The sequence below is a fragment of the Monodon monoceros genome, unplaced genomic scaffold, assembly GCF_005190385.1.
Source record: "Monodon monoceros isolate NGI ecotype Baffin Bay Population unplaced genomic scaffold, NGI_Narwhal_1 Super_Scaffold_5, whole genome shotgun sequence".
NCBI classification, from domain to species: domain Eukaryota; kingdom Metazoa; phylum Chordata; class Mammalia; order Artiodactyla; family Monodontidae; genus Monodon; species Monodon monoceros.
In genome coordinates, this window is record NW_021703782.1 from 40,370,346 (window position 1) to 40,381,618 (window position 11,273).

Sequence of the window (11,273 nt, forward strand, 5' to 3'; positions counted from 1 at the left end):
TGTGGGATGTAAAAACGAATAAAATAGTCTTGTCCTCAGGGAAGTTGCGAAGGGAAGTATACAGACAAATCTATAGAGAATTGCAATTCACTGCAGGATATAAAATGCCACAGGATGCTAAAGGATCACAGACAAAAGATGAAGAGATAAAAGAGGGAAACATAGAAACAATTTGCTAGGCTTAAATGCAGATGGTGCTAAGTTATTTTCCAAGTATTACATATTTGCTTGCTCATAACACATTTAAAATGTAAATATATCACCTCTCATTTTGTAGGCTAGGAAACCAAGATGGGGGCACATAGAGACTTGCCAGAGTTCACACAGAGAATCAAATGCTAGAGCTGGCATCGAAAACATATTCTAAGTTCAGAACTCTTTCTACTGTATCATGTTGCTTGTCATACAATTATTTCTTTAGGAAATGTGCCTAGCCTTTTAGCGTTAAGAGAAGGCCCAGCTATTCTTCACCTTTTAGAAGCATGGTGGTTTCTCCAGCACATAGTTTTGTATATAGTGTGAGCCCAATAAATGCCACAAGAATGAAGGGGGTTAATATTCATTCACTCATTAAAAATCTTTATTGTACATCTATACTGTATTAGGTATTAGGAGGTGAAAACATTGTGTCTTCATGGATTTATAGATATGGAAGAGAATGAAATTTGAGAAACAGTCAAATATGTTATTCTCTTCTAGACTAGGTTTTCTTTCTGAAGTTCTTCAATTCCTATGACGTGATTTGTTGCAAACCATATTGAGAAGAAACTGTCAGCCTCTCTGTGGGGTACGCTCACTCTCAGGCCAGGGAAACAGGCCTGAGAATCAGAAAAAAATTAACCCCGGATAAAACATGGGGTTGCATAGCAGTGAGGTTGTATAGACCTTAATTATTTATCTTGCTAACTCTATTATTATCATTGTCTTCATGAAATATTATAAGATTCATACACACTTGCCTTTTTTTCTATATTTCAGTCATTCAGTTAACAAACATGAAGCACCTATCATATGCCAAAGCTTGGGCCTTATTCAAATCTGTATTTCAAAAGCCTATCACAACACTTTACATATAAATACTATGATTACCATTCGTGCTGCTCAGTGATATTTCATTTCCTGTCTCCTTCCAGGTGTGGAGTAGGCATATATCAAATAATTAGTCCTCCAGAAAGCCAGCATAAAAACTTAGTGTTTAAGCAAGGCACAGTTTCTTTGACCAGCTGCAGTAAGAGAAAACACTGTTTTAACATTGTGTCAGAAAGGGGAAATCAATGGAGAATTTTTACAGGGTTTTGGGGCCTGAGCTAGGTGATTTTAAGTTGTGTCTTGCAAAATGGGAATTAGTTGAGATCAGGAAATATTTATGACATGATGGCTTTGCATGGTGGACACAACAAAGTGAAGGTCTTGAAGCCATTCTTGATAGTGGGATGTTAGTTTTGATCAATAAGTTACTTGATTAGCACGCGTATCTCTCAGGGTCAAGTGTTTTCTGAAACAAGTAACAGTGATTTTTGCTTGTTTTCTGTATTTAGTTAGGGACAGGAAATCACACCTAAACATGTGAATAGGAGATTCAGTTTACTGCATTTCTCATACTGCACTTCAGACTCGCGTTATGGGCCTTGTGTTGGCCAATGAAACATGAGTCACGGTGACATGTGTCATTTCTGGGTAGAAGTTTTAAGAGACAGTGCGGGCCTGAACATATTCTTTTCCTGTTCAACCACAGTGTCTGGCATGGTGTAGCTAGTGAATGCTTCATCAGCCTGAGTCTCAGAGGGGAGGTGACGTGACAATGAACAGAGGTCCTAGTTATCCTGTCACCAACATGTAACTAGTGTAGGAAATAAACCTTTTTTTGGTCTGTTTGGAGTCAGTAATAGTGGTTATTTGTTCCTGCAGTAAGATCTAGTCTATTCCGAACAAAACAGAGTCTAGGTAAATATTTGGCTAATATTTAATATACAAATGAATGATTAATTCATTAAATCATCACTACATTAAACATGAACTCTTCTCAGGTTTTCCATTTAGATCTCATACAGATGTGCTCCATTTAATAAAATTTGATGTATGGAAATTTGAACTTAAAACAAATAAGGCCATAATTATTTACAAAATAAAACATCCCTCCTCACTTGAATTTGTTTAAAATAATAAATGCTTGACCTTCCATTTACATGTTTATGATATAAAGCAAAGCACAATACATATACCTCTAGTATTTTCTCCTCTCCTGTCTTCACCAAGGATATGCTGCAAATCTCTTGAATAACTCCTCTTGTTTACAAAAAGGGTATTTTAAAGACAAATAACTATGTAGCAACTTTTGCTGCTGTGTAGGACATGGTGTTTTCTAGCTCAATTCCATAGGTAGACTTTGGGGAGGGCAAGTGGGGTAACTCATTCACAGAAGATTAAGTTCAGAATAAGGGAAACTTCTATCTTCCCTCTTCTGGAAAAGCAATCCTAACATTTATAAGACATTATAATATTAAAGAAAATTACTACCATAATTATGTACCTTGCTAATGTCTGTATAATTCTAGAATGAATTAATAGTAATACCGCACTTAAAGATTGAGTGAAAATTCTGAGCATTATTCATGTCTCTGCCAACATTCTTTAGCTCTTCATGACATAACTAGTACAATAGTTTGTCATCTATAATTGTTTGCTGAATAGCTAAGCATACCTCATAATGGAAAAGAAAAGCTAGAGGAAAAGGAAAGGAAAAAGGAAAAGGAATAGTTTCAGTATCATCTTTTACTGTGCTTGGTACACACACTGTTTAGGAGTCTTGTGTGGGCCAATATGACTAAAAGAATGAGCTCACATGGGTTCATTTCTCTATAGTTCTGTATTTCTGGCTCTTAAAAATTATTACTGCATGAATTTAATTTACTTCTTGGTGTGAAATGGTCATCCAGTAAACCAAAGAATGCATCTATTATCCTCACAGCCCATTATGCCACTTTGTCCCACTGTGTCCCTCCAACCTCATCTCCATGTTTAGCACCCACAAATCACACATTTTCACTAAAATATTTTGCTGCAGTAGTAAAGATAGCTGTTAAAGACCCTGAGAGAAATGGATCCTATACATTTATTGCATATAAAATGTGAGTTGCAGATTTTATTACAGCCAAAATAAGCTATACAAAAGTAAAGACTTCCTGTAATATTAACAGAGTAATGTCACGCATGCTTCTTGCATTAAAGCCTTAAATACCCTTAAGAAACTTGCCGTATGGGAAATGTAAACTTAGTAAATTCACTGTAAGGAGCTTACCTTGTGCAGTACCCTCACATCCACGTTTAACCACATGACCACACCCACATGAACTCTGTAAGATGTTGAAATTATCTTCTTTGCTTATAATTTGCTTTTAATTATATGTAAAACAAAACCCATTCTGAGGTACATGAAGTCATGTAATCATGTAGGCACCCTGCTTTTCCCATATACTTCATTGATTTTGAATCAAACCAAAAGACAGATTAACTCAACTCATTTAGTTAGCATCATTTTTTACAGGTAAGGGAACAGGTCCAGAGAGAGAATTATTTGAGGTCACAAAGAGGTTTTGTTATTTTAGCACTCCAGTATATTGGTTTTAATTTAAAATATTTTTTGAGAAACTTTCACCTCCTCCATATTCCTGACAGGGCCACTTGTTCAGAGGTAGTTACAGTTATATGCCAAATTATCATAGCAATTCTGAGATGAAATATTTAGTCAATTTTTTCCTGAACACTCAGTTATTTTGGATACAGTCCTCACCAGTAAAATTATCCACCACATTGTACACTGCCTCCCCATGCTATAGTCGATATCTATCCTTAAAATTGGACACATGGTCTTTTATACTTCGGAAGTATTTTTGTTTGCTTTGGTTTTCTTTCTTTTGTTTTTTGTTTTGTCTGGTGGGCCCAAAGAGAGAGCTCAGATGCTCCCATAGCCCAACTCTAGCTATAGGTAAGCCCAATAAGCAGGATGTAGAGAACTATACATTCAAGCCCATCTCCTTCACGGAGATTTGACAGGGTTTAAGCAGTGCTTTTACTAAAAAGGTTAGACAAGCATCCCTAAAAGGTAGAAAGACTGGGACTTGTGACTGCATCTGATGAATCTATTCCATCCATCCCATTGTGTGATGATCATTCTCTTTGAATCTTGGATTAGAGCACTGGGGAATACTTGTGTGATTTAAAAAAGAGAGCAGGAAACAAAAGAAAAATAGATAAATTGTGCATCAAAGGACACAATCAACAGAGTGAAAAAGCAACTTATGGAATGGGAAACAATATTTATAAATCATATATCTGATAAGGGGTTAATGTTCAGAATATATATTTTTAAAACTCCTACCACTCAACAACAACAAAAATAATTAAGAAAGAAGCCAAAGGTCGGGCCCTGCCGCGCACGCGCGCACTCGGAGAGTTGGGGGTGTTAGTCCGGCTCTCGTGTGTGGTGCGCGACCCCGGTGCAACACTCTGGCACAGCCGCAGCGTGGGGCTCGCAGCGCACAGATACCGCGGGTGTGGGGCTGCACAGGCGCGGACGGCGTTGGCCTGAAGAAGACCTTAAGCGGTGCTCTAGTGGAGTGGATGGACTCTCCTGGATGGGCGGACGGGCCCTGCCGTCGGAGATATGTGTAACACACCAACTTACTATGACCTAGGAAAGGCTGCCAAGGATGTCTTCAACAAAGGATATGGATTTGGCATGGTCAAAATAGATCTGAGAACCAAGTCATGTAGTGGAGTGGAATTTTCTACTTCTGGTCATGCTTACAATGATACAGGGAAAGCATCAGGCAACCTAGAGACCAAATACAAGATTTGTAACTATGGACTGACCTTCACCAAAAAGTGGAACACAGACAGTACTCTTGGGACAGAAATGTCTTTGGAGAATAGAATAAGTTGGCTGAACGGTCAAAACTGACTCTTGATACCATATTTGTAGGGAACACAGGAAAGAAGAGTGGGAAATTGAAGGCCTCCTATAAACGGGATTCTTTCAGTCTTGGCAGTAATGTTGGTATCAGTTTTTCTGGACCAACCGTCTATGGCTGGGCTGTGTTGGCCTTTGAAGGTTGGCTTGCTGGTTATCAGATGAGTTTTGACACAGCCAAATCCAAACTGTCACAATAATTTCGCCCTGGGTTACAAGGCCACAGACTTCCAGCTGCACATTCATGTGGACAATGGCACTGAATTTGGAAGGTAGATCTACCAGAAGGTGAATGAGAAGATTGAAACATCAATAAACCTCTCGTGGACCACCGGCAGTAACAACACACATTTCAGCATCACTGCTAAGTACAAGCTGGATTGTAGAACTTCTCTATTGGCTAAAGTGAATAATGCCAGCCTGATTGGCTGCGTTATACTCAGCCCCTTCAAGCAGGAGTGAAACTGACCCTGTCAGCTCTAATCCATGGAAAGACCTTCAATGCAGGAGGGCACAAGGTCAGGCTGGGATCTGAACTAGAAGCTTAATGTGGTTTGGTTTTGTTTTTTTACACCCTCAGAGTAATTTTTTTTTTTTAATTTCTGCATGTCCATATCAAGTGACCTTTATTAGTAAACAATCATGATCCATTGCTATAAGAGGTGTCCGTGAATTCTGGAGTTCAAAGAGACCTCATAATTGTTTTTTTTTTTTTTACTCACAAATAACCTGTGTATGTTTATTTTTTATTTTTTTTCTTATTAGTCATCCATTTTATACACATCAGTGTATACATGTCAATCCCAATCTCTCAATTCATCACACCACAACCCCCAACCCCCGCCGCTTCCCCCCCTTGGTGTCCATCTCTACATCTGTGTCTCAGTTTCTGCCCTGCAAACCGGTTCATCTGTACTATTTTTCTAGGTTCCACATATATGCGTTAATATACGATATTTGTTTTTCTCTTTCTGACTTACTTCACTCTGTATGACATTCTCTAGATGCATTCACATCTCTACAAATGACCCAATTTCGTTCCTTTATATGGCTGAGTAATATTCCATTGTATATATGTACCACATCTTCTTTATCCATTCATCTGTTGATGGGCATTTAGGTTGCTTCCATGACCTGGCTATTGTAAGTAGTGCTGCAATGAACATTGGGGTGAATATGTCTTTTTGAATTATGGTTTTCTCTGGGTATATGCCCAGGAGTGGGATTGCTGGGTCATATGGTAATTCTATTTTTAGTTCTTTAAGGAACCTCCATATTGTTCTCCATAGTGGCTGTATCAATTTACATTCTCACCAACAGTGCAAGATGGTTCCCTTTTCTCCACACCCTCTCCAGCATTTGTTGTCTGTAGATTTTCTGATGATGCCCATTCTAACTGGTGTGAGTTGATACCTCATTGTAGTTTTGATTTGCATTTCTCTAATAATTAGTGATGTTGAGCAGCTTTTCATGTGCTTTCTTGGCCATCTGTATGTCTTCTTTGGAGAAATGTCTATTTAGGTCTTCTGCCCATTTTTGGATTGGGTTGTTTGTTTTTTTAATATTGAGCTACATGAGCTGTTTATATATTTTGGAGATTAATCCTTTGTATGATGATTCATTTGCAAATATTTTCTCCCTTTCTGAGGGTTGTCTTTTTGTCTTGTTTATGGTTTCCTTTGCTGTGCAAAAGCTTTTAAGTTTCATTAGGTCACATTTGTTTATTTTTGTTTTTATTTCCATTACTCTAGGAGGTGAATCAAAAAAGATCTTGCTGTGATTTATGTCAAAGAGTGTTCTTCCTATGTTTTCCTCTAAGAGTTTTATACCGCTTAGTCTTACATCTAGGTCTCTAATGCATTTTAAGTTTATTTTTGTGTATGGTGTTAGGCAGTGTTCTAATTTCATTCTTTTACATGTAGCTGTCCCATTTTTCCAGCACCACTTATTGAAGAGGATGTCTTTTCTCCACTATATATCCGTGCATCCTTTGTCATAGATTAGTTGACCATAGGTGCATGGGTTTATCTCTGGGCTTTCTATCCTGTTCCATTGATGTATATTTCTATTTTTGTGCCAGTACCATATTGTATGGATTACTGTAGCTTTGTAGTATAGTCTGAAGTCAGGGAGTCTGATTCCTCCAGCTCCGTTTTTTTCCCTCAAGGCTGCTTTGGCTATTCAGGGTCTTTTGTGTCTCCATACAAATTTTAGTATTTTTTGTTCTAAATGGTAACAATGGTAAAAAAATGCCATTGGTAATTTGATAAGGATTGCATTGAATCTGTAGATTGCTTTGGGTAGTATAGTCATTTTCACAATATTTCACAATATTGATTCTTCAAACCCAAGAACATGGTATATCTCTCCATCTGTTGGTATCATCTTTAATTTCTTTCATCAGTATCTTATACTTTTCTGCATACAGGTCTTTTGTCTCCCTAGGTAGGTTTATTCCTAGGTATTTTATTCTTTTTGTTGCAATGGCAGATGGGAGTGTTTCCTTAATTTCTCTTTCAGATTTTTCATCATTAGTGTATAGGAATGCAAGAGATTTCTGTGCATTAATTTTGTATCCTGCAACTTTACCAAATTTATTGATTACCTCTAGTAGTTTTCTGGTGGCATCTTTAGGATTCTCTATGTATAGTATCATGTCATCTGCAAACAGTGACAGTTGTACTTCTTCTTTTCCAATTTGTCTTCCTTTTATTTCTTTTTCTTCTCTGATTGCCGTGGCTAGGACTTCCAAAACTATGTTGAATAATAGTGGTGAGAGTGGGCAACCTTGTCTTGTTCCTGATCTTAGAGGAAATGCTTTCAGTTTTTCACCGTTGAGTATGATGTTTGCTGTGGGTTTGTCTCTGCACTTCCTGGACTTGGGTGTCTATTTCCTTTCCCATGTTAGGGAAGTTTTCAACTATAATCTCTTCAAATATTTTCTCAGGTCCTTTCTCTCTCTCTTCTCCTTCTGGGACCCCTATAATGTGAATGTTGTTGTGTTTAATGTCCCAGAGGTCTCTTAGGCTGTCTTCATTTCTTTTCATTCTTTTCATTCTTTTCATTCAGTCTGTTCTGCAGCAGTGAATTACACCATTCTGTCTTTCAGGTCACTTATCCGTTCTTCTGCCTCAGTTATTCTGCTATTGATTCTTTCTACTGTGTTTTTCATTTCAGTTATTATATTGCTCATCTCTGTTTGTTTGTTCTTTAATTCTCCTAGGCCTCTGTTAAACATTTCTTGCATCTTCTTGATCTTTGCCTCCATTCATTTTCCGAAGTCTTGGATCATCTTCACTATCATTATTCTGAATTCTTTTTTCTGGAAGATTTCCTATCTCCATTTCATTTAGTTGTTTTTCTGGGGTTTTATCTTGTTCCTTCATCTGGTACATAGCCCTCTGCCTTTTCATCTTGTCTATATTTCTGTGAATGTGTTTTTTGTTCCACAGGCTGCAGGATTGTAATTCTTCTTAACATGGTTTTGAGTAAAGCATCAACTTTGTCCCTGGAGGTGAAGAGAAATGAACCCACTATGTTTTGGCCTTAAAATTCTTCTGTGAAATTGCAAAAGTGTGAACTTTTTATTCTTCCAAAGAATTGTAATCCTCCCCACACTGAAGTCTAGATATCGAGTCCATCCTAAGGGAGGTGTGCTTGAAGCCATGCCCGGAAGTTTTCACATTCGTGCCACATTTCAGTTCAGTTCCACAGTGTTATTTTCCATGTGTTGCTCAGCGATGGTGTAGTGTCATGTTACAAAGGAGATGACCCGACTCTCCAGTTGTTCATCACGTCCTGCATATCCCACACCACTTTTTCATGACCTTGTATTATATAGGTCTCTTTGTGGTCATGGAATCTTTGGTTTTGCATCAGAGTAAAATAAAATAAACCGATCATATTTGGAATATATTAAAAAAAAGAAGGAAAAGACTTTAATAGACATTTCTCCAAAGAAGATATACAAATGGCCAAAAAACACAGGGAAAGATGCTTAATATCACTAACCATTAGGGAAATGGAAATCAGCACCACAATGAGATACCACCTCATATCCGTAAGGATGGCTACCATCAAAAAACAGAAAATAAAAAATGGTGAGGATATGAAGAAAGTTGAAACCTTGTACATTGTTGGTGAGAATGTTAAATGGTACATCTACTATGGAAAACAGTACAGCAGTTTCTCAAAAATTAAAAATAGAATTACCATATGATCCAGCAATCCCACTTTTCGGTATGTACACAAAATAATTGAAAGAAGAGTCTTGAAGAAATATTTGTACACTTATATAGTCATTGCAGAATTAGTCACAATAGCCCAAAGTTGGAAACAACCTAATTGTCCAGCAGTGGATGAATGGATAAACAAAACATGGTAAATACAAATAATAGAATACAGTAAGTCCCCTGCATATGAACGAGTTCCTTCTGAGAGTGAGTTCGTAAGTCTAACTTGTTTTTAAGTCCAACAGAGTTAGCCTAGGTACCCAACTAACACAATTGGCTATAGGGTACTGTACTGTAATGAGTTTATAATACTTTTCACACAAATAATACATAAAAAACAAACACAAGAAATAAAGGAAACATTTTTAATCTTACAGTACTGTACCTTGAAAAGTACAGTGTACAGTACAACAGCTGGCATACAGGGGCTGGCATCAAGTGAACAGGCAAGAAGAGTTACTGACTGGAGGAGGGAGAGGAGGTGGGAGATGGTAGAGCTGAAGGATCACCAGCAGTAGGAGATGGAGGGCAAGCTCTAGTTTCATTCACACCTAATGTTGACAGCACAGGTTCTGGTTCCTTGCTAGGTTCAATTCTCTCTATGCTCTTGGAAAAATGATCCAGTGATGTCTGGGTAGTTGCTCTTTTTTTCTCATCATAGATGATGCGGTAGCACTGGATTGCATTCTGAACGGCTACTGCAACCTTCGTGTACCGTTCTACATTCAGATCCTATGCCCCCTCAAATAAAGAAAATCCCCTTGCCATTTCCTGCATCGTGGATCTCTTCAGCTCTTCAGTTACTTCTTCCTCTTGTCTCTCTTCATCCTTTCTCTGGGGCTCCATTTCCATCAGGTCTTCATTAGCAAGCTCCTCGTGTTGCACAGCAAGGAGTTCAATGAAGTCGTCCTCTTGCAGATCTAGCTCGAAATAAAGATACTGTACTACTGTACTCTATACAGTACTGTACAGTAAAGCACACAAAAGCACAACCACTTGTAGAGGATGCATGCACATGACAGTGTATGCCAGACACGTGAACTACTTTATATGATTGGACATGCAAAGGCATGTTTGCATCTTTGAAAGTTTGTGACTTGAAGGTTCATATGTAGGGGAGTTACTGTATTATTCAGGTTAAAAAAAAGAAAGAAATCCTGTCACATGCTACGACATAGATGAACCTTGAGGACAGTATGCTTAGTAAAATAAGTTAATCACAAAAGACAAATACTGTGTGATTCTACTTACATGAGGTACCTAGAGTAGTCAAAAATCCAACCCAGAAAGTAGAAAGGTCGTTACCAGGGGCTGGGCAGAGGGAAGAATGGGGAGTTGTTTAATAGTTACAGTGTTTCAGTTTTGCAAGATGAAGAGCTCTGGACACTGCACAGCAATATGAATGTACTGTACTTAATGCTACTGCATTGTATACTTAAAAATGGTTAAGATGGCAAATTGTATTTTACCCCAATGTTACCACAATTAAAAACAAAAAATAAAAGAAACAACAGGGCTTCCCTGGTGGCGCAGTGGTTGAGAGTCCGCCTGCTGATGCAGGGGACACGGGTTCGTGCCCCAGTTCGGGAAGATCCCACATGCCGCGGAGCGGCTGGGTCCGTGGCCATGGCTGCTGAGCCTGCGCATCTGGAGCCTGTGCTCCGCAACGGGAGAGGCCACAACGGTGAGAGGCCCGCGTACCGCAAAAAAAAAAAAAAAAAAAAAAAGGAAACAACAGAAAATAAGTTGGTGAAACCATAAGTTCTTTGGATAATCAGTCTGATAGGTTTCCCCTTTTAGCCTTCATTTTTTTGAATTTGGAGCTTGAGCTTCATTTCATATAGTTACTTGGCATTAAATGAGCCCTCTCCGCATAGTGTGTAGTCCAGTACTACTAAGGCACCTGAAAAGGGATTAGTTATCCTTAAACCAAACAATATTCCAAAGAAAGCTCTACCTTCACCAAGCTGTTCTGTGAAGATTGATGGATTTCCGTATATTAGTTTTCTATGCTATGTAACAAATCGCCACAGACTTGGTGACTTAGAACAATATGCATTTATTATCTCAAA

At 38.2% G+C, this 11,273-nt stretch overlaps 1 pseudogene; it reads left to right on the forward strand.

Moving 5' to 3' along the window:
• Nucleotides 1-4,663: 4,663 nt before the first annotated feature.
• Nucleotides 4,664-5,517, forward strand: LOC114884409 (annotated as a pseudogene).
• Nucleotides 5,518-11,273: the final 5,756 nt, after the last annotated feature.